This window comes from Pseudopipra pipra, chromosome Z (assembly GCF_036250125.1).
Source record: "Pseudopipra pipra isolate bDixPip1 chromosome Z, bDixPip1.hap1, whole genome shotgun sequence".
Taxonomy (NCBI): Eukaryota; Metazoa; Chordata; class Aves; order Passeriformes; family Pipridae; genus Pseudopipra; species Pseudopipra pipra.
Window position 1 is genome coordinate 13553764 of NC_087581.1, and position 23353 is coordinate 13577116.

Below are 23353 nucleotides of genomic sequence, written 5' to 3' on the forward strand. Positions count from 1 at the left end.
ACCCTCATCACATCTGTATTTAATATTGACATGCTCTGTGCTCCCATGACACCACGAAGGAGAAAATGCGATCCTGGATAAAGGCTCCACTTGGTTGCAAAGTAAGAATTATGTGGCAAATCTGGTCACAGAAAAGGAGGTAGAAGCGCACACTACACCTCCGGAAACAGAGGGTGTGGATGCGTTACTCTGGCCCCTCGTTTTCTCCCTTTTGTTCTCATTACTGCCTGGAAGGCCACTCTCTAAACGAGCCAGGCAGACTTCAAGAACCCTGCCACAGCCCGGTAAAATCACGCCCCACTTTAGGGCCGAGCTCAGGGTGTCAGCGGACGCACCCGTCACCAGGCCCCGCGTGGGTAGCCGTCGGGGGCGCGCAGCCTGCGCGGAGGCGGTCTCGGCCCGGCGGCGGCTCGGTGGCACTCGGAGGCGGCCCGCCAGGTGGCAGCAGGACCCCGCGGGACGGTCTGTGCCGGGAGGAACCCGGGCTGTGCCCGCCGCCGCCGCGGGGCCGCGCTGCTGCTCCGCCTCTGCCCGCCTGGGGAAGGGGCCGCTGGAGCGCCCGCCCGGGGCACGGCGCTCCCCCCGCGGGGGCAGCGCAGCCGCCGCGGTACAGCCCGACCTCGGGGGGTTCCGCCGGCCCGGAGTTGGGGGGTCTGCGGGGATGCGGCTCCGGGTTTAAACTGCGCTCGAGAGCGATGTGCTCATCAGTTTGCTGCAATTAGCGCTATAACCCGTGCCAGCGCAACCCGCGGTAAAGACAAAGCTGTACGCAAATCTCCTTCCCCTTGCCCATCCCCTGCTCCCGGGCTCTGGCGCCGTTCCCCAGCCTGTTTTTAATGATACGGTGCGCGGAGTAACTTGAAATTGATTACAAGTTTCTTGACTAAAAGGCAGGGGGAGGCGGTGTCATCCGGCGGGTTCGGCACTCGGAGCCGTGGCCACCTGCGCGTGGCCGTCACGGGACAGGGGAACCCGGCTGCCGCCGCGGGCAGGGCTGCGGAGCCCGGCGAAGGTACGAACCGGGGCGAGGGCTCGGGGACGGAGGGCTGCGGGCTGAGGAGGACCCGGGCGGGGGCGGTCTCTGCCTGCCTCCAGGTGGAGGAGTGCTTTTTGGGGTGGAGTGCGTGTGTATGTGTGTGTCCGCCTGTGTCTATGGGGAGTTTGTAGGTCTCCTGCCTAGGGCTCCGAATTTCCGTCTGCATGCTCTACTTTTTTTGAAGATCTACATGATTTCTTCTCCTAGAAGCTGGCTTGTTGCTTTCTGGCATATAGTTATCTAACTCCCATCCCCGAAGATAAGTGTTTCAAAATACTGAGAGGACTTGACTACAAAACGTGCTGTACTGTGAGGAGGATAGAAGGAAGGATGTGAGGGTAGTGCAATTCTTAAAAATACAGTAACTAGTTATTGTATTAGGTTATATATATGCATATGTTATATACATATATAATAGAGAATTCTGTGTAATCCAATCACAGGAAAAATAATAAGGGGTCTTTTCGACAGGACTTTCATCTGCATATCTCCTTTTCTGTCTCACGCACGTCTTTCTGTTTGCCTCCTCTATATTCTGCTTTTATTGTGAGAAGTTTATTAATGCGACATGTCAACGTTGCTGGCTTCAGACTGCACCACTTTTTTACAAAACTAGACTGAAAAAATTTCCCCAAACCTCCACTTAATGGCACAACTGGTATGTATAAATAAAATCTTCATTTTTTAAAGTGACGTGGATGTGGTTTACTCTGTAGCCTCAGTAATTTAAACAGCACCTATCTGCTGCAGATAGAGTTGCTATGCATCTCTCTACTAGTGAGTTTGAAAATTCGAACTAGGCTTTGATTTATTTCCTCTCTATCAGTGATTAATGCGCCGTAATTAGCTAATCTCAAAGCCATTATTTACAACTGGGACAGACAAAGGGGAAAAACTGATGATACAGCACTTAACTCTATTTGAAATTATGAAACGGAAAATAATGTTTAGGTCTCGTCTCGGAACCGGATAGCCAGCCCAATAACAACAACAATAATAATAACAACAACAACAGCAAGAACAACAACTTAATCCATTAATTATGGCTGATTTTTTTTTCGGCCGAGAATGTACTCACATCATCTCTGAGTTAAAAAAAAAAAAAAAATGAAAAAAGAAAAAAAGAAAATAAGCGTCTGCTGTGAGCCTCCTCTCTCCCCCTTTGTTGAGGAGGGAAACTAAATTCGTGTCGGCCAAATGCGCGGGTGGTGGGTGCGCGGGTGGATAGAAAGCCCACGGCTACACGCGCAGTGGGGCTCAACCCACGCGTTCCCGCTGGGGGGATCCGCTGGCGTTCGCCATTCCCGCCGCCCCCAGCCCCGCCCGACCCGGGGTGCCGGGTAACCCGAGTGCGGCGGGGGTTGGTGGGCGCTGTGAAATTGGCCGGGGGGCGGCGGACCCCCCGGGACAGTGGCCGTCCGTGGGCCGCCCGTGGAGACCGAAGTCGCCGTGCGGCGGCGGAGGCTGCCGGCCGGTGTCCCCCGGTTTTCCTCAAGGTTTTGCCGGAAGAGTACCGGCTCCGTTAAATACTGAGATTTTTTCCCCTTTCTCTTCCTTTTTGACTGTGGGAATATGGCTTTCTAATATCTTAATCCCCTCGGCCCTCACCATCCCCAGGAAGATAGACGAGTTTCGTTTGATCTGGAAATGAGAGGGAAAGAAGGAAAAAAATCTTTGAAAATAGCAGGGAGGGAAAGAAGAAATTCGATTAGGAAATTTAAATATTAAGAAAAAAAAAAAGGAAGAGAAAAGAAGAGAAGAAGAGAAGAGAAGAGAAGAGAAGAGAAGAGAAGAGAAGAGAAGAGAAGAGAAGAGAAGAGAAGAGAAGAGAAGAGAAGAGAAGAGAAGAGAAGAGAAGAGAAGAGAAGAGAAGAGAAGAGAAGAGAAGAGAAGAGAAGAGAAGAGAAGAGAAGAGAAGAGAGAGAAGAGAAGAGAAGAGAAGAGAAGAGAAGAGAAGAGAAGAGAAAGAGAAGAGAAGAGAAGAGAAGAGAAGAAGAGAAGAGAGAGAGAATAACAAAACCCGAGGGGCGCTGGGGATAGTCGGCAGACCAAAGGCTGCATGGTTGTGAGCAGGCGCTGATTGTCCAAAGAGAAGTGCAAATGTTCTTTGTTCCGAGTTGCCTTGTCAGGGGCGTACAAACAGTCATCCTATATAGTAAAAAAAATACTAGCACTCTGAGGAATAGGAAAAAAAAAAAAAAAAGAAAAGGAAGAAAAAGAAGGAAAAAGAGAATCTATCAAAGCCTCCCCACTCTGTGTATCAATCCTGGGGTAAAAAGAAAATCCCGAAACAACATAATCTGCAACCTTTCCAGTTGCTATTCTCTCTCCCCTTCGCTCCCTCCCCCTTGCTCCCTCCCAAACAAACAATGAATTACAGATGATCGCCCCGTGCTCGTTGTAACGCGGCGACATGGAACAAACTGGGAGGGACCAGGCACGGTAGGGAAGTGAAGAGCTGCAGGGATGGATACCCAGGGCAGTGTGGGACTAGCCCAATTTGACAGGGCCAAAATCTCCTAGCCCTTCCTTCTTCTTCTTTCTTTCCTCCCCTCCTTCTTGTCTAATGAAGGATTGATTGAGACATGACGCTTACTGATTGAGACATGACGCATTGAGTAATGCCTGATGCTACTTAGCTCTTGAAAAAAAGAATCCAGGCTCTAAACTCCAAAGAATTTTGCATGGGATTTTGGTGCTGAGAAATGCTTCTGTTTTGTCCTAAATCCATCCACAAGGGAGGGGGTTGGGTAGGTGGACATATGTTTAATTTGAAGCAATAAATACACGGATCTGTGGCTGTTTGGGGCTTTACATTTTTAAAGATTATTAATCCCACCTTCACCCCCACCTTTCCAATTCGACTGTAAAGAAATGGATTAGGAATGGTATCAAGAAGGATTATTCATTTATATGAGGCAGATGGAGCTGTACAGTAGGATTTCAAAGAAACAAAGAAAATGGTTCTCTAAATGGTTGTTTGGCATGAATTATTTGGTGGATTTGCAAACAAGCAAGACGAAGCACTGTACAGCGAGATGTAGAGGAAACCCATCTGGCACCTTCTGCATCCCTGTCTGGGGTCTGCAGATGTTTCCAGACAGGTAGCGTCGGAGTCCCTGAGCAGAGCTGGCCAGAAAGGCCAGGGGAGCATCAGGCTGCTCTTCTTTCGGCACTGAGAGCCTCCCGCATGCCCGAGCTGAGGGGCTCCACGGCCCCGCCGGGGCATGGGGCTGGCCTGGGGATTGCTGATGCCTGCACCTGCGGGACGGGCCGCAGGCGGGACTCTGCACAGATGGAACACTATAGGCTCTGTGGGACACATGCCACAGGGCATGGACCTGGTGGGGTCCTGCCTGCTCTCCCTTGCTCCTCACCCAGCTCTCCTCCTTCCCATCAACCGTTGGCAAAGTTCAGGGCTGAGAGGGCAAACAACGTAGAAGTGACAAACTTTCTGAAGTGTTTTCATCCCGATCCACCCCCCCCCTTGCATTTCTGTTTGTCCCGGAATTTTTCAAGTCAGCCCGGCGCTGAAATCTCCGGCCATTTCAAGCAGTTACAAATGTGATTGACGTGTATGTTAATGGTTTGTTTTTGTGCAAAGCAGCTCTGCAAATTTCCAACACAAACACATTGTGCAGATCAGATGTTAGGTATAAAAATGGTTTATTGATTGAAATAATAGAAGCATTATTTTGATTTGTCCTGACATGCTGACTGATTTATAGATTCCTACCCCATTGATTTCTTCTTGTCCGGGCAGAGGGAAATGATCAAATCTCATGAAAATGCCCTTTTGTGCTAATTAGGAACCTGAGGTGTACATTTCTTTCTTTCTCTCTTTCTTTCTCTCTCTTTCTTTCTCTCTTTGTTTCTCTCTTTCTTTCTTTCTTCTCTCTTTCTTTCTTTCTTTCTTTCTTTCTTTCTTTCTTTCTTTCTTTCTTTCTTTCTTTCTTCTTTCTTTCTTTCTTTCTTTCTTTCTTTCTTTCTTTCTTTCTTTCTTTCTTTCTTTCTTTCTTTCTTTCTTTCTTTCTTTTCTTTCTTTCTTCTTCTTTCTTTCTTCTTTCTTTCTTTCTTTCTTTCTTTCTTTCTTTCTCTTCTTTCTCTCCTCTCTCTCTCTCTCTCTCTCTCTTCTCTTTCTTTCTTTCTTTCTTCTTTCTTTCTTTCTCTCTCTTCTCTCTTTCTCTCTTTCTCTCTTTCTCTCTTTCTTTCTCTCTTTCTCTCTTTCCTTCTTTCTCTTTCCTTCTTTTCTTTCTTTCTTTCTTTCTTTCTTTCTTTCTCTCTCTCTCTTTCTTTCTTTCTTTCTTTCTTTCTTTCTTTCTTTCTTTCTTCTTCTTTCTTCTTTCTTTCTTCTTCTTTCTTTCTTTCTTTCTTTCTTTCTTTCTTTCTTTCTTTTCTTTTTTCTTTCTTTTTTCTTTCTTTCTTTCTTTCTTCTTTCTTTCTTTCTTTCTTTCTTTCTTTCTTTCTTTCTTCTTTCTCTTTCTTTCTCTCTTTCTTTCTTTCTTTCTTTCTTTCTTTCTTTCTTTCTTTCTTTCTTTCTTTCTTTCTTTCTTTCTTCTTTCTTTCTTTCTTCTTTCTTCTTTCTTTCTTTCTTTTCTTCTTTCCTTCTTTCCTTCTTTCCTTCTTTCCTTCTTTCCTTCTTTCTTTCCTTCTTTCCTTCTTTCCTTCTCTCTTTCTCTCTTTCTCTCTCTCTCTCTCTTTTTCTCTCTCTCTTTCTCTCTCTCTCTTTCTCTCTCTCTCTCTCTCCCTTTCTCCTTTCTCTCTTTCTCTCTTCTTTCTCCTTTCTCTCTTTCTTTCTCCTTTCTCTCTCTTTCTCTCTGATGGGATTTACCAGATTTATTCTCTCCTCCCTGGACTCGGTGCGTGTATATATATATTTTATCTTCTTTACATCTGTTTTCACTTTGCACTTTCGATAAGCTGTAGCAGACAATAGTGAGAGAAACATCTGAAAATGCAAGGAGACAGAGTTGCATATGTGTTTCTTTTATGTGGGTTAGTCGGAGAAAACAACAAAAGGACAGCTGGAGGGGGGGTGTGTGGAATAAAACACACAGTTACAAAGGGAGTTGTGACCCTGTAAGAGGGAAAGGCGGGTACAACGAAAAACGAAAGCAAAAAGTAAGGAAGAACAGTAAAAGTAAAGCGGGAAAAAGTGTCAAAGAAAACTGATCGACAGCAAGAATAAGAAGTTAAAAGCCAGTTCGGCTGGATGTTCCTTAGCCTTTTTTTGAAGAAGAGTTAGGGAAAAGATATCTCGGTAAGGATAAACAAACTGGGAAGACGCACCTGCCGAAAATACGTATCTGATCTCTCTACACAGATGTGTGTGTGTGTTTATCCATCCATAAATTTATGTAGGGATATCTAGAGCATCCCAACACTAATTGCAATCCTACGTCGAAGAGGTAAATCTCGCAATTCTCTCTTTTATGAACAGAGAATCGAATCTACTGAGTAGCCAGAAACAGTGACATCCCAGGCAGTATTAGTTTTTCTGAACTTTCTGTGTGGTTGTTTGTTTGGTTGGGTTTTTTTTGTTTGGTTGGTTTTTTTGTTGTTTTTTTTTTTGGTGTTGGAGGAGACAGGGTTCAGTGGGAGACAACCAGATGGGGAGGGAGGGTAATCCCATTGTCTGTTCGCCAGAAGATCTCGTTTTGCCCTGGAAAAGACGATCAAACGCAGCCAGGGTCCACTCAGGAAAGTAAAAGGAATGGCGGTGGGGGGGGGGGAGGAGGGGTAGCGGGGGGGAGGGAATAAGAGTGGGTGCATGTGGATTTAATAGCAGTGAAAGTATTACAGGAGGATCAGATTTAGCGAGCGAGCGAGAGGGAGCTTTCGAACATCTGTCTAATGCAGCCAATAGAAGTGACATTAGTGATATTGGAAAGAGAGAGACATCGCCGCCGATCGGGCTGGGATTACGGAAGCCTTTTCCAATCCGATTAGCCGCTGCCCCTCTCCTGCCAGAGGCAGAGTTCAAACCCTAGCCCGGGCCAGCACCACCCCCCCGCCGGGAGCCGTCCCGCTCCGAGACCCCAGCGCCTCTCGGCCTCGGCTCTGCCCAGGCCCTCCTGTCGCTGTTCTCCCTCTTCCCACCACCTCCGGCAGCCCCGGCTCAGCCCCTCCGCAAAACGACTCCGGTGGGGTAGAGCCGCAGCCCGGCGGTGCCGAACAAGCCTCTCGGGTTTAATATTCATCGATACACCGCGATGAAATTCCACCCCAATCCCGGGGAAACCATTATTCTCCAGCTAATTGTAATTTACAATTACGCGTTACACCTCATCACGTAGGAGGTTAGGAAACAAGATTCTTCCATATAATTATTGTCCCTCCTAATCCTATTCCACCGCATATCACCTCGCACCCCAAAGTCCTATTGTTCCCTTCTACCCATTGTACTAGTCATTTAAACTAAAAAAAAAAAAAAAAAAAATCCCAGTCTGCATAATTTTAGATATCACACCCACGCTCCTAAACGCTCAGCAAAACGTATCAATGGGTTATAACTCCGGTAGAAGGGCTGCACCGGGCAGGGTTCGTACAGCACCGAGTTCCCCTCTCCGGGCCGGCGGGCGGCTGCCGGGGCTTCCGTGTCGGGGTGCCCTCTGCTTTTTGATGGCTTGACAGGTATTTTCCCCTCTAATTTGCTTATCTAGTCGAATAGTTTAAAAGCTTTTCTTAATTAATGGCAGGGAAGTTACACAGAAACATACATTTATAAGCTCCTTGCACCGAAGTAAACATCTGCCCACACGTACCATATAACTTACAATCCTTGCTTAACTGTAGCTGTAGCCTTTAAAGCAAAGAGCATCTCTCTAGCTCTCCAGTGCGGGGAAAATGCCTGCAGTTTGTACCTCCAGGCACTACAACATGCCTCAGCCCAACTGAAAGCAACACTGCAGCTGGAGTGCAGCCGTCCACAGAGGAGTGTCACTGCCTGCAGCTCTGCCAGGGACGCTGTCAGGGGCTGCCGTGGGGCTCTCGAGTACTATCAGGTTCAACCTTGTGCCTGACTCTTCACAAGCTGTTTCACCACCCGGTAGGAGCTACTCGAAGCATGACTCAAAGGCTGACTAGCATTCACCTCATGAATTACAGAAAATTGATGCCCTGCTTAAAATTCACAGCAGTGAATTTCTAACGTTCACGTTTCTATGTGACAGTCATCTTACAGGGAGATAACATCTAACGGCTCCTGAGTTTCCCCCTTGTAACACTGTGGGAATAACATGGCAAAGGCCAAAAAGTCTCTCCGTCACTCATTCACACACAGAGCACACACCAGAGTATTGTGCAGTTTCACTATTTGTAACACATCAGTATAATATCTATATCTGAGAAGCTACACTGGTGGTATTTTGTTGTTGTTGTTTGATTGTTTGGTACTTTTTTTTTAATGGACATTAAAATCTTTCTTCTTATAGTCCCAGGTGGGCTAATTTTACTAATCTTTCATCTCTACGTATCAGACACCAAAGTGATTATGCACTAAAAAATTCCAAATTTTAATAATAACAACAATCTAGTCTGTATCAGCCTCTTAATTAAATATAGCTGGGGCAAACAGCTGATGTTAGAATTAGGAGATATCACCGTTGAAGAGGGTGTATTATGAGGCCTATATAAAGTCTTCTTGGTTTGCCACCCTTTGATCTCTGAACCTTCATCATTCAAACAAACAGGTAGGCAAGCAAGGAGTTTATGCAAATTGCTCATAACAATTCTTCTTTTCCACAGTCTTCAGCATTTATTTTCAAATCAAAAGTTCATAAACTTATCCTGGGAATTCAAATAGTCTTAAGAAGAACAAATCCTATCCTACCATCAAGGCCTATGCTCATTTTGTTCCTGTATTTCTCTTTATTGTATAGTTGTGCTTCTTTTAAATGATACACTTTGGAGCTATTATTTTCATATTAACTCTCTAGTGTTCTTAATAAAGCAAATAGTTTGCATCATTCTTTGTTCTGAAATAGAGGGTTTTACACTATGTGAATATTTTCAGAGGCCGGCCAGTAGGAGACAGCGACAGTTTGGGGATCATAGCGTCTCTCTACTATGTACATGTGCCATTCAGAACACTAGAGAATTTCAGCACAAATTTGTGCTTCTGGAGAGAGCAAGACAATCAATATCTTGAATCTTTTTTCTGTATCCCCAAATTTCGTATGAAATATGTTCATAGGTTAACATGGAGTGCCCTAAACTGGTTTCTTCTATTTAATGTTTCCTAATTTTTCATTGGAGCTTTTTACCATACATATTTTTAAATTTTAACACATATCTAAAGTAACAAAATTAAAGTAAAATTAAAGTTACAACAGATTCAGTTTGTAGGAATTGAAAGGTAAAAATACATATCTCTACTATTTAATAAAATTATGGATTTTACCCTGCAGTGGGCAGTAAGTATTTTTTTCCAAAATTTTCCATTATTTTTATTGAGTTTTATTTATATGTTGCAATTTTTGAAAAACTTATCTGAGATACTCCATATGGGCATGCAGTGGATTCCAAAATGCACACACTCTGATGTGGAATAATACCCATTTTAAAGCTCTCTTCTGCCATCAGTGAAATGCTCAAATTCCTCCTTACATCCATGACACTTCAGAATGGCACGTGCCTTGTATTGGGAACTCTGGGACTGAGAAAATGAATATGATATTGAATATAAAAATATCAAGATCAGAAACCACTGCTCTATAAGAGTAATTTTTTGCCAACACGGAGAATATCTAGGTGCAATTGTCTGTAGATGAGACCAAGTCAGGTTGCAGGATCCTCTACTGAGATGAATTTTCTCATCATGAAAGAAGAGCTATTTTTACTTGTGTTAGCTGAACACCAGTGTCATACAGCACATGTATTCCAGAGTAGTCATGGACAAGTGGAGTGACTTTTAGAGAATAATTAATTAGCAGACTGTGTTTTGGATATTATTGCAGCTGTTCCTGCTGATTCTGTCAGAGGCCAAACCCTCTTGGGCCACACATTATGCAACCCTGGAACCAGAAAGCTGGTCCCTGCTTGGTGTTTCTTTTGGAAGCAGGAAACCCTGCCTTCTGTTTGGTTTGTTTGCTAGTGACTCTGGTGCTAAGAGCACCACAGCACCTGAACTTCAAGTGCAGTAGAATTAGCTGAAACTTCACAGATTAGATAAAATATCTGAGGTAACTCTCAGGACAAAAAAAAAAAAAAATAAGAGAGAAATGTGAAAGAAAAGACAGAGAGAAAAAAATATGTGTTAGAGGAAAGAAGTGCATGGTGAAAAATACTGATGAAAAACAAGGCAGCGGAACTTCACATAACATGTTTTTCTTTTACCATGCAGTATTTTCCAGTAGTTCTTTGGAAGAGATAATTCTTTGTCCCACAATCTCCTCTTCTCCCTTAGATATTTATGGATTCCCCAGACTGCCATGGTCAATTACACCAAGGAAGAATGGGACTGGGAGAACTAAGAAAGTCTCAGCACACAGAGGGAAGAGTACATATTCAAGAAATCGTGAACTGGCCCACAGTCTTACCTCTGCAAAATCATCTTTGAATCTCACCTGTGTATTGACGCATGCACACACATGCACATCACACACGTCCTTTGAACTGCTTCTCAGCAAATATTGATTGAACAGCCTGTTGTGCCAACATATCATATTAGGAGCTTTACTAGAGAAAAGAAGAAAGAGTGAAGGACTGAGATGGAAGGGTATTATCGATGTCTACATTTGACTGCCTATAAATGAGCCAGGTAAACCTCAACAGTGGTGTCTTTACACTCCACAAAGTGTACCGTGTTTTTGATCAGGACTGGAGAGGGTTAGAAAGGGATGGATTCTTAATGGTACTCTTTTGCACCCATTTTAAAGTGTGCTTTGAAGACTTGGGAAGAATACAAAACATATAGCATTGGCACTGTTTAGCACTGCTGTGGGCAGGGCACCCTCAGACAGCTGATGCATCCTTTCTCATATTGCTCTGTCAGGGCAACCCCTAACTTGGAAAGTAACTGAGAAAACTGTTTCCTGTTTTACACTGGAGTAAATCAAATATACCTCAGTAAAAGTCCATGTAGCTTTACTGATGCAAGTCTGTTTTGTAAGCAAAGTGAGAGTCAAGCCCTATTTCACCAGTCAATGCAAAGCGATAATTTGTAATTTGGGCTGTTCAACTGCTGCCACAATTTTTGAGCCTGGGCCCAGTGGTGCTTAGGAACTAGTACATGCAGAGATGAGAAGAGGGCTGGTGTGGGGTGTGGTATTCCTGTTCACACCAGGAAGTGAGTGGGCATTTCTCGTGTATCCTGACATGGGACAAGTGGAGAACAGCTCAGAGGCTGGAGCAGTAGTCTGGGATGCTAGGTAGTGTTTCTCCACCCCTTACTAGGTAGACTGTGTGAAACACTGTGAATACCAAGATTTCTAATATTTACCAAGTGAAAAAATGTATCAATGCTTTGTGATGGCCAGATTAACTGAAAACATTATTTCTCCTGTCTAGTCTGAACTCCCTTTCTCTGCTTACTATCACTTGTCATCAGGGACAGCTTTTCAGTTCTGTTTCCTGGGAGTGATCATTGTTTGGATATATCTTTTTGAATATTTGCAGGAGATTGTAACCTGATTGACTAAAAAGATAAATAAATAAAAAAGCAAGAAGCTTGCTTTGCCAAGCAATATAATTCTGGAAATAAGTCTGGTTCTGTGTGCATGGGTCTGAATGCAGTTTTCATTTCACCATGTGTCCAAATGGGGAAAGGATGAATAGAGGATGTGACATCATACGTAGCAGTAGGACACAGCCATTCACTTGGAACATCATGAGCTGTGCTAAAAGGAAGAACCTGTTTATAAATAAATTGTGTTTTAGGTGTTCCTCAATTTTAGCAGTAGAATGAGGTGCACCCAAGTGAGATCATTGTAAGTTTCCCATCCTTCCCCTGGCCTGGAATTCACTCATCAGCAAATAGAAACCAAGTCTCCATTGTGGCAGCACTGCAGATAAGTAACTGCTTGGCCATCTATTGCAGAAAATGGTGTCCTATACTTTCTGTTGGTTTTATTCCCACAAATTTCAACCCACACAATTGAGGGGAATTATCTGTTTCTAACAAAAGCCCAAGCATTTGGTAAAACAAAAAGTCCCATTTAATCAGGTGTATTTTTATTCTCACTACCTTTTTGTTCTCTAAAATTGTTCTCTGTTCAGCACTAGTGCTATTATTCAACTATGAAATAGCAGGGCTTTGTTTGTTATTTCCTGCAAATGTTAGTATCCTGAGTGCTTGTATCTCAGATCTACTCAGGGGTAGACTTTGCCTGTTGTGCTTTCAAAATTCAGGAGATTAGCATTAAGCTTTGGCAATGATTTATGCTGTTACCAAAAATCTTTGGACAAATGTGGAATGTAAAAAAACCTAACCTGATGCTAATGACATTTCTGGGCCAAATTCATCTGTCATAAATGGCAGAACAAGTTGCATGCAGGATGTGTGTTGATCAGAGACAGATCGATGAGGCATGTATATCTATAACAGGGTAATTTGTCTGAAGCTGGCTTTGAAAGTGTAAAATGAGGATAGATCAAGCTGGTGGAACAACTGTGTGAGCCTATGCGGTGTGTGAGTGTGTGCATATCGGGGAAAGTAAAGCTTTATCCCACACTGGCAGTAGGAAAAAGCCTTAATCCGGATTTATTTGCATTTCATTTCAGAGTGACGTAAAACAGTCTTAGGGCCTATCTGTAGTGCACGAGGGAATCGGTTTGAGACATTCGTGTGCTGAGAGACAGAGAGCTCAGAAAGCAAGTCAGCCCTGTGAAGTGGTAGCACCATGTGGGGGGAGACCCTTGGCTCCAGTACTGCAGAGGAGCTTGGCTGCTTGGTGGAGCCACCACAGGCTGTGAGGAGGGGCTCCAGTGCCACCCACACACCAGTCCTTCCACACACACCTACACACTGTCATCCCTTCTTCCCCTTGCCATCAGTGCTTCAGTACTTCAGTCCCTTGACCAGTTTCATTTTTTTACACTCAACCTCTAATTATAGCCTTCAGATGCTCATTTGCTATATACTCTTCCTGGATTGTTGTAACCCTCCTAACCCATCTATAACACAAGCCTGCCCCAGCTGCCCAATGTTTCCAGCGCTTCCCTGTTCCTATGTGTGCAATCCTGGTGTGGAGCATGCACAAGACAGTTCCCATTTTGTGACTGCAGTCTGAGGCTTACAAAACAGAAGCGAGATGTGTTAGATGTTGTCTCCTGATACCTTAAGATCGGCTGAGACAATGAAACACATATTTCTTTAGTTGAAAGCAACTTCTCCATTTGCTGTAGAGCTTTTGCATTGCTGCCCTAGCAGTGATTAAGGCAGCCACCATGTGAACCTTTGAACTGTGGACAAACTACAGAATACGTTACAACTAATGAATGCATTAAAGCTCTCTAGTTCTGGTGAAATGAAAGGCACAATTCAGCGTCTAGTTGTGAAATAGCTGGAGACAATAGAAGTCACATCTGGAGGTATATAGACCTGAGCAAAGTATTGTTCAAGAAAGATTGAATGAGCCTGTAAAGGGATGCAAACTGAAGTTACCCCTCCATTCTTCCAGCCTCTTCTCCTCACCTTTGTACCTCTCCTCTGCGCTGGTACATGTGTTAGTGTAATGCACCAGCAACTGGAACAGGGAATAGTGTGGCTAAAAACCACCTAGTGAAAAAATCACCTAAAATATACAATAGTTCAGTAGCATAAAGTCACTGAATAGCTAGCACTATGAAGCCATAGCTAGCAAGATCCCTGGCACCAGTCTAAAATCCAGAGGAATGAGTAGTCATTTGACATGCTGTGTGGAAAAGAGAAAGTGTGAGAGGAATATGACTCTGGGTAGAAGCAAGGGAAAGACATTTTCAGAAGTAGAGTTGACTAAGAAAACACACAGTTGGGAAAATGAAAAGGCTTTATGCTTCTAAGCCATGTGATGCCCTGACAGCTCACACTCAGTCATGAACATGGTTGCAGCAATGAAACGTTTGTTTGGTAGAACACATTTCCATCAGAAACTATTCTATAAAAACTTTATATTGTGTAACTGCTCATGTCCTGGCATTCAGGCTAGGTTGCACATTTTTAAAGCCCACAATCTTCCAACATATGTGTTGCCACAGAGGATGTCCTGAAAGCTGGTATCAGAGTAGAGACCTTTAAATGACCCCAATGACATCTGCCTTTGTATGACTTGAGAATTGACCTGAGACCTAGGATAGAAATGCCTCCGAGACTGTACTTCCCTCTGCACACAATGCTTAATATAAGATGATATTTATTCTGTTTCAGTATAAATTTAAATAATATAAATTTCTTAATGCTAGTATAAAAAATACAGAAAAGTAAATATGCACGCTTTGACAAATATCAGGTACATATAAATGTACCAGGACACTTAATATTTCCAGAAGCAATAAAATTCTAGTATGCCTTACGAATCCTGAAATGAGATAAAGCAAGTGTCATTATGAAATGATCGTGGGGGTGATGCTGTTTTCTAATGAACTATAGTCAAAATCATCTGGCTATTCTTATTTTTAATCATGTTCTGCTGTGGATTGTTTTCCATAAGCTTTCTGGAAGACACTTTCCCCCTTAATAAAATAAATTAATATTCATTTATCATAATGAAATTCAAAGTAACTTTCAGTTTAGGGTTTTAGCTTCTGATAACAATTTCTTATGTAAAGCAGATGATATTTTAAGTCTCCCTCTCTTGCTTGCTCAAAGAAGAGTGTAAAGGGCTTTAGTTGGCTATCTAGAATGTTTGACTTTTTTATTTTAGCAAGCTGTAATTTAATTAATTTATAATATTTAAGATGTTAGCACCAAAGTCCATTTGATAAAATTAAATTTATGTGTTATTGATGAGGAAGACACTTAAGGATTTCAGTGATTCTTAAAAATATTTACATTTTTCTTCTGACGTTTTGTTTTACATTGTATTTTATAGGTCTTCATTTTTACTTGATGTAGGTTTTGAACTTCAGATTTATGTCTCAACACCTCGCAACAAATTTTGTAAATATTCTGTGGGAGCTTGGTCCTGAAACATAAACACTTCTTCTTATTGAGGCACTGAGGAAAAACAGACCCCCTTATTTATTATGTGATATCCAGAAGGCTAAGGAGATTTTGATCTCTTTTTTCAGGAACATCTTCTTCAGTAAGAATAATGAAATGCCATCATGCTAAGGTGAATCATAATAAATGTTATGTCTTGGCTGACACCAAAAAATAAATCAAGGAAAGTTGTGAGAAATATTGGTGATTTTTTTTTCCACAGAGATTTGGACTGGCTTTATAAATTAAACAGTATGCGATGACAGCTTTGGAGAGGTAAGTAAACCATTCGGTAGATAATCCCCATAGTAACAAAAAAAGGTTTAACCATCTCAAACCAAAATAGCACATCTGGACTTGGCTGTGTCACATGGCAATAGGGAACATTTTATTGTTGTCAAAATTCACAGCACACAAGAAAACTGTGCACAGTTTAATACTTGTTAGCAGAAATCAGTGAAGTGCAAGCAATGTGTTCAGGAGGATTCTGATTCTGTAAATCATTATCTATTTACTCACCTTTATGCTGTGTAAGGGTCCTGTTGCGATTCATCTGCTCTTTGCAACTTAGGAAAAAAAAGCAGGCTTTCACTTAATGAGTATGGAGTCCAATCCTGAAAATTCTTGCTCATGACAACAGTCCTAAATCATTAGCAGAATTCATTTGAGTAATAGCTGATGCACTGCATTCCTAATTAGCAGTATTTAGTTTTAATTGCACTAAACTTCAAAGCTGAAGACCTATTTTACAAGACAAATTCTTTAGAGTGCTAAATCAAAGATGAAATTATTTAATCTGTGTGGGTGCTGAAACTCAGAGATAAAGAGTGAACTGCTGAAGAGAATGCAAAATTTTCTTCAGTATGGACAAGGCTGTGTGTGACACTCCATATCTCCCCCTGAGAACAAAAAGGAGTGGTGGCTCTACTTTGCATCTTGTTCAAGCTGCATGAACTCTGGGTCAAGCCTTGCTAAACTGAGTGTGTAGCTGACAGCGGAAGGTATCCCCAGGGTGGTTTTTAAAAGCTGTGTGGGGTCCAGCTGCTGCCTTATCACAAAACTCACTTTTGGCTTCACTATAGGGTATAAATTTGCCCTTGTCTAAGGCTGCAAATACTTAGGGAAGGAAACAGGTATAATCTTCATTCTGTCTTTATCCTGAAATTGTCATTCCAGCCAGGTCATTGGCATAGAGGGATATAGCAATTTTTAGGTATGGGCTGTGGCATAAATTGTGTCTCACTGAGAAACTGTTTCAGGGTTTGTGCTTCCTGAGGCTTTTCCTGGACTGGGATCTTAATGTATCTCTTTTTGCTCAGACCTGAGATCAGAGACATAATTTGGGTCTCCAGAGCTATGAAATCCTGTGTCACTGGTCAGTTCTCTGGGACTCTCTGAGATCTTTGTACACAGTCTAAATATCCTGAAGGCAGTCAACTCTGACAGACTTTGCTAGTATGATTTCATCTCATCTTCATCTGTACCTCAATACTGCTAAAGCTACAACACTCAGGAGTTAGCTCAGTCTACTTGGTCAGTTCAATCCTTTTCATTCTTTAGAATGTACCAGGAGAGTTAAAAGGGCCAACATGGGTTCCAGAATTGGAACTAGATAGATCTCTAGATTTATGTCAATAATAGTAACAGACAGCAAATTTCACACAGCATCATTTCTGGCACCACCTCCTTCCTCATTGTGCCACAGCATGATGATGCTAACCTATTTCTCTTAAGCTCTACTACTTTCCTTTTAGCTCCAGGACAGGTCCCTGGACATATCTAGCACCATAAAATCCTGTGGATGGGGATGCTCTTGTGTGAATGGGTTCTTCTTCTCCTTCCCATGATTTTAAAGGAAGGACTTTGCCCATAGCAAACTCTCCCAGTGCAAAAATCTTTAACCATGATTCAGACCTCTCTAAAGAATTCTACTATGAAGGAAGAATCACAAACTCACAGAATCACAGAATATGCTGTGTTGGAAGGGACCCATAAGGATCATTGAGTCCAACCCTTAATCCTTCACAAGACAGTCCTCAAGATTCACACCATGTGCCTGAGAATATCATCCAAACACTTCTTGAACTCTGTCAGGCTTGGTGCTGTGACTACTTCCCTGGGGAGCCTGTTCCAGTACCCAAACACTCTGTGGGTGAAGAACCCTTTTCTAATATCCAAAACAAACCTCCCCAACACAATTTCAGGCCATTCCTTTGAGTTCTGTCACTGGTCATCAAAGAGGAGAGATCAGTGTCTCCTTCTCATGAGGAAGTTGTAGACTGCAGTGAGGTCTCCCCTCAGTCTCCTCTTCTCCAGCTGAACAGACCAAGTGCCCTCAGCAGCTCCTCATATGGCTTCCCCTCAAAGTCCTTCAGCATCTTCACAGCCCTCCTTTGGACACTCTCTAACAGCTTTATAACTTTTTTATATTGTGGTGCCCCAAATTGCACACAATGTTCAAGGTGAGGCCACACCAGTGCAGAGTAGAGTGAGGCAATCCCCTCCCTCAACCCGCTGGTGATGCTTTGCCTGATGCCCCCCCAGGACATGGTTGGCCCTCCTGGCTGCCAGGGCTCTGCTGACTCGTATTCAACTTGCCATCAACCAGGACCCCCAGGTCCCTTTCCATGGCACTGCTTTCCATCATCTCATTCCCCAGTCTGTACGAACATTGAGGGTTGCTTCTCCCAGGTGAAAAATCCAGCACTTTCCCTTGTTCAACTTCATACAACTGGTGATTGCCCAGTGCTCTAATTAGCTGAGGTCTCTCTGCAGGGCCTCCCTGCCTTTGAGGGAGTCAACAGCTCCTCCCAGTTTTGTATCATCTGCAAACTTGCTTACTGTCCCTTCAAGTCCTGTGTCCAAGTCATTTATGAAGATGTTGAAGAGCACAGGGCCTAAGATGGAGCCCTGTGGAACCCCACTGGTGACAGGTTGCCAATCTGATGTCACCCCATTCACTAGAACTCTCTGTGCTCCCTGTGAGCCCATTGCTCACCCACCACATGATGTGTTTATCCAGCTGTGTACTGGACATTTTGTCCAGAAGGATCCTGGGAGAGACAGTATCAAAAGCTTTTACTGAAATGCAAAAAGATTACATCAACTGGCTTCCCTTGATCAACTGTGTGGCCTACCTTGTAATAAAAGCAAATCAGGTTGGATAAGCAGGACTTTCCTCTCATGAAGCTGTGCTGTCTGTGACCAGTGACTGCATTGTCCTCCAGGTGTTTTTCAATACCTCCCAGAATAATCTTCTCCATAACTTTACCAGGCACTGAAGTGAGACTGACAAGCCTGTAGTTTCCAGAGTCCTCCTTCTTGCCTTTCTTGAAAATCAGGACAATGTTCACCAGCTTCCAGTCAGCTGGTGCCTCTCTGGATTCCCAAGACCGTTCAAAAACCACCTAGAGAGGTTTTATGATGACGTCAGCAGCAATCTGAGGATTCTGGAATGAATCCTGTCAGGCCCCATAGTTTGTAGGGACCCAGCTGAAGCAGCAAATCCCACACAATTTCGGGGTTGGCTGGGAATTGATCATTCTCGCAGTCATGGTCCTCCAGCTCCAGGCACTGACACTCCCTTGGTCTGTCATTCATGTTGAAGACAGAGTCAAAGAATGAGTTAAACACTTCTGCCTCATTTCTGTTCCTGTTTGGAAGGTGACCATCCTCATCCTATAACAGGTTGATGATATTTCTATACTGCCTATTGCCATTAATGTATTTGAAAAAACTCTTTTTATTGTGCCTCACATTTCTGGCCAGCTGCAACTCCAGTTGAGCTTTGGCCAGACAAATTTTCTCCCTATAACAGCAAGCAGCATCTCTGAATTCTTCCCACGTCACTTGAGCTTGCTTCCACTGGACATATACCTTCCTTTTTTGCCTTATTTCCAAGAGAAGATTCCTGTTCACTCAAGCTGGCCTTGTGCTTTGCATGCTGGACTTGTCTGTTTCCATTAAATGCACCAAAAATGTTCCCTAATCCTGACCTAAAGGGATGGCTGCAGTCAGAAGCCAGGATTTGTAAAGTCTTTGCACAACAATGTATGCGATAACAAATGATTTGACATAAATCCTTCCAAAACAAAAAAGGCATGCATGGTAGAGACAGGTTTATAAAGCTGGGTGAGGAAGCAAGGTCAGTACCTCTAATCTAAATGCAGCAATCCTTGCGTTGCAGCGCAAGAAGCCTTCTAAGCAATCTTTCCACAGCTTGCTGAAATTATGCACTTCGCAATCTTTGCTTTCATGCTTCCTTTGTTAAATAATTCAGTGGGGATATTTTGGATGTGATTCTCATTGGCACATGTTTATCTTTTAACACAAATGTTTCCACCATCTCTTGTGCCTCCCTTCGGCTGTGTGAGTGTGCCAGGCATTGTTTGTGGCTGGAGTGGAGAGCACTTGTGTAATTACTTCTATTACACTGCACAACAACATCCTTTACAATTTAAGGTTGCCAGTGCTTTGGCAGCTCTGAGATCGCAACTCAGACTTTAATAATGTGTTGCTAAAAAAGGGGATTAAATGTTGTTTATACATTACATTTCTGGACACTGCAAATTTCACTTGCACCTGCAAATGGCTTACTGATAAATATATACTGGTAGAACTTCAACAGCAGCAGGCCAGTGAGTTAGATAAATACAACAAACACCATAAGCATTGAAGGTTAGTTTTTTCCTGGCTCTCACACTCCAGTACATATCAACTCCTTTCTTAAAACAGATTAAAAATAAATAAATCCTCTTTGCAAGGTAAAAAAAAAAAAAAAGGCATATTCAAAACACAAAATAAATTTATGTTGGAGTCTATCACAGTTATCTACTAGGTTTCCTGCCTCTTGGATGTTAATTATGATTGACTCAAAATTTGTGGTCAATTTTTAAGTATAAAAGCATCTCATATGACTGGTTGCCAATTCTGAAATCTAAAGGCCTTGCTTTATGTTGCTGTAGTAGAACTGAAAATATAATTAAAGTTTGACCTTCAACTTTAATCCTATAAACAGAGAATTTGCTTACTTTACCTTGGAAACGGATGTGATTCATCACAGTAGCCCATAAATAACACCTCAAATTGTTAGACCAATCAATGAAAATAAGTTATTGTAAAATAATGTGACTGTAAAGTCTCTATGTAAACTACTTTAATGTTATTTTAGAATGAGGAGGGCTTAAAGCTTGAGGTAAATATTTTTAAGGAGAATAGTTACTATGTAATAAATGCAGTAAACATCAAACATATTTGGTCTAAACAAGCTTTTTTTTCATGAAAAGTACCTTAAGGTAAATAAGCATTAAAGTTACAGAGGAAGAATTGGGCTCCGCTTAGATCAAGACTGCAAATGGCAGGTTAACTAAATTGTCTGTTGCTTATCACCATGGCTGAAATAAAAACAGAGGGTGAACTCTTGTCCACATGGGAGCCCACAGGAACAGTGCAGTCATGAAAATGCTATGTTTCAGACCTCAAAGCTGAAAGCAGAAGTTCTGAGATCTGAAAGGAATTAATTAAGTCTCCACTTTTTATTTGTGGATACTGACTCTGCAGTCTGACAACAACAATTTAAATAGAAGCTGCTGTTTCATGGCTTAGGTTTTTAACAGAAATACCCAGATAATGGAGCATTTCACAAAAGATGTCTTTTTGGCTGTAAAAATTCTTATTTTAAAATTCTTTCATGTAGCAGCATAGTACTCATTCAAACAATATTTAACACTCATTTAAACAGACTATACGGGGATATTGAAATGAATGGAATATCAAAATAAATAACCTAACTTTGGTTCATGTGTATTGTTGGATTTTACTGTCCACTTAACCAAAAAGCTATTTTACTGAAGAGAAGGCTGAAGTTGATTTTAGCCTGCTATATCAGAATCAGAGCTTGTCTGTCCAACATTTAGGTCTACCAGCTAAAGTTTTTGCACTCCTTATGTCAGTGACAGTGGAGATGACAAAATACAAACAACATTTTTCATCCTATTTTAGTAAAAACTTTTTGTTTGTACATGATGGAGTCTTTAAAGATAAATAATTAATGTGTGAATAAACTGTACTGTTGTTCAGTAACACTTGGAGGTGGTGGAGTTATATCTAACGACAGGTGTGTACCTTCCTTTTTACCTTTCATTGGTGCCATAAAAATAATAGAAAAATAATTTCTTTTTACCCTATACAGGAATCACTCTGCTGAGATTATATTGTAAATATGTAGAGAAAGAATGTAATATAAACAATTATTGTTGTGTAAATAATTTTCTGACAGAGCAGCTCTTTAGTATTGTTTGCACAAATGTGACTGTGTTTTCATTTGTTAATATAAATGGAATATAGCTGGAGTCAAAAGCATTCTGGATTTGCATGATGACAGCCAGCACCCTCTCCTGGCCTTTCTCTTTGTCATTTATAGTTTATTTATTTACTTGAACCTCAGATCTCGTGGGAGGAAATGAGGAAATGTCAGGAATCCCACGTGGACTCAGTGAATCTCTGCCAATAACAAGGACCCCAAGAGCTACTCCCTGGAAGCCTCTGCCCCCAAGGAAACACCACCTTCCTCATCGATCACAATATCTCAGTCCATGTGCAGCCATTGCAGTCTTGTGCCACAGGTATGGATCCACCAGTGTTACAAGTGGGACCCCCAGTGCTGGAGGGGTGAGTGGCCTCCCACCGAGCACAGGGTGCTGCTTTCAAAGAGGTCTGGCCTTGTAGCAATAGCAAAGCCAAGAGGACACCTTTGTTTGAATACGAATTATTACTAGAGGGCGAAGAACTGCGGCTGAGGTCTAAGCATGCAGGACTCTAAAGATAAAAGCCCATCCCAAGTAACTCAGCTTAAGTAGAAAACTAAAGATGGCACAAGGGTGGAGCAGAGGGGTGACTCTGTGCTGCACATCTAACCAAAGCAGCTACCTTTTCATCCAAGTCTAGCCACTCTTGGCAGATGGAGAGGCTCCTGTGGGGTAAGAGGAGTAAGACCCATCTCATATGCAGAGGGAGGGTGCTGTGACCCTGTGCCATTCATCTCCTCTGATCAACAGTCCCACGGTCAGGGTAGCCCAAGGGAACAGCAGCTTGACTTACATGATGTCCTATGGAGGGAGTGTAGCTGTTTTGAGAAGGTTTGAGGAATGATAATGAAACAATTTCCAAACTGTTTATGTATAACTTCCTGCAAATCTGCAACACAGAAAGAGAGAAAGCACAGAGGTGCCTTCCTGATGATTTTACAAATGGCTTTGCCATTCCCATCTGCCTGGGATCTACACTTCCAGCTCTCATGTCTTGGCTGTAAAATGAACTTACTACTGCAGTCAGTATTTGAAGACATACTTCAATATATTATAATTGAAAGGACCTTTTAAAGAGTGATCTCCATAGACAACAAAGCTTACTTCCTATTTCCCTTTTATGGACTATCACATTAGACAACTGAATGTTAAAAATCATCTCTACGCTCACAAAACTTTTTAATGGCATCCCTACTGAAGTGTCACTTAAAGCAACCAGCACATAATTTTCTGTGGTCTGCTTTAATACTGTTTCTGGTTTTACACATATTTATTTTGTGTTTGAAGATTTATTTGGGAAAAGAGAGACTTCTGATATGAGTACTGTAGTATTGATTCTTCAATAAGTGACAGGCAGATTAAAACAAGTAAATTCTACTTAAAGTAGAGTGAAAATTTAAATTACTGAGTTTGGGAATGGAGAAGAGACTTCTTTAGAATGTTTTAATTTACCTTTCATCTGATGAAAAAAATATTTTTTTTAAGAAAATAATGAACACTCAACAACTTTTTGTTGTTGTTATTGCTATTTTTGTTTTCTTAAAAGAAACATCTCTTTTAAGACAGAATAGCAGTATCATGTCATTACTGCTTTCTCTTGCATCTCTCTCTTCTCATCCAGACATATGTTATGGGTCAGAAAACTTTTTTGTCATTTATACTGATAATGTAACTAATTCACCTATGCATGCTGTACTGGTGTCATAAAACATGCCAGTTTATCTCACACATTACCCATCATGTTGTGGAAAACAGAGCCTGAAATATCAGAAAGAAATTTGAAGAACAGACAACTGTGATTGAGCCAAGAGGAGTGGTGCTGGGGTTTATAGATGTAGTTAATACTACTGTGAGCAGTGCTATTGCTGGTAATCCTGACAGTCAAAAAAAAAA

At 42.2% G+C, this 23353-nt stretch overlaps 1 long non-coding RNA gene across 3 annotated transcripts in view; it reads left to right on the forward strand.

Annotated features, from left to right (window-relative positions):
• The first annotated feature begins 558 nt into the window (after positions 1–558).
• The window catches only part of LOC135407844 (uncharacterized), a 103881-nt gene continuing 81086 nt past the window's right edge, over positions 559–23353 (forward strand). For 2 of the 3 annotated variants that reach the window (XR_010427044.1, XR_010427043.1), the window contains exons 1-4: positions 559–765; positions 891–1012; positions 15379–15431; positions 21601–21778. This is a non-coding gene — a long non-coding RNA (uncharacterized LOC135407844). Of the gene's footprint in view, positions 766–890; positions 1013–15378; positions 15432–21576; positions 21779–23353 lie in introns of all 3 variants that reach the window. The other variant, XR_010427045.1, reaches the window with a different exon arrangement.